This window comes from Tupaia chinensis, unplaced genomic scaffold (genome assembly GCF_000334495.1).
Source record: "Tupaia chinensis unplaced genomic scaffold, TupChi_1.0 Scaffold144389_1, whole genome shotgun sequence".
NCBI classification, from domain to species: Eukaryota; Metazoa; Chordata; class Mammalia; order Scandentia; family Tupaiidae; genus Tupaia; species Tupaia belangeri.
The window spans coordinates 49,496-49,943 of record NW_006204249.1 but is presented as its reverse complement, the minus strand read 5'-3'; the positions used below and the strand labels follow the sequence as shown (position 1 = coordinate 49,943).

Below are 448 nucleotides of genomic sequence, written 5' to 3'. Positions count from 1 at the left end.
AGCGTGTGGAAAACCCACTGACAGTGTTTGGGGCAATGCCTTTCCCTTATCAGCATCTTCCTGTCAATGTACAGAGGCCTTGCCTCCGCTAAAGAAGTACTTGACCTGCTGCTGAAGAAAAATGGAGTCAAAGTTCATCAGAGTCCAAGACGGTGATCAGAAACGCTGTTGCTTCCATTCTGAGGGCCTGGCTAGGCCAAAAGGCAGGGACTTCCAGAGTTGCCCTTCTTGCTTACAGAAGCTGCTGGAATCTCTCAGCTGAGAGACACCAGGCTCAGAGAGAAGAGACAGAATCTTCTTGAGCAGTTTAGAAGCAAGTGGAAAACAAATATGGGCTTCCCAGCACATTTTTCTTCAGCCTGAAATAAGAAGAGAAAACCAAGGCTGGGGGCCCAGCCAAGTTCACATGCTCCTCAGAAGAGCCGGCTGACAAACCCGCTTACCTATG

At 49.3% G+C, this 448-nt stretch overlaps 1 pseudogene; it reads left to right on the top strand.

Annotated features, from left to right (window-relative positions):
- LOC102499752 (ral guanine nucleotide dissociation stimulator-like 1) overlaps nt 1-448 on the top strand; it is a 17,256-nt pseudogene that overhangs the window by 15,316 nt on the left and 1,492 nt on the right.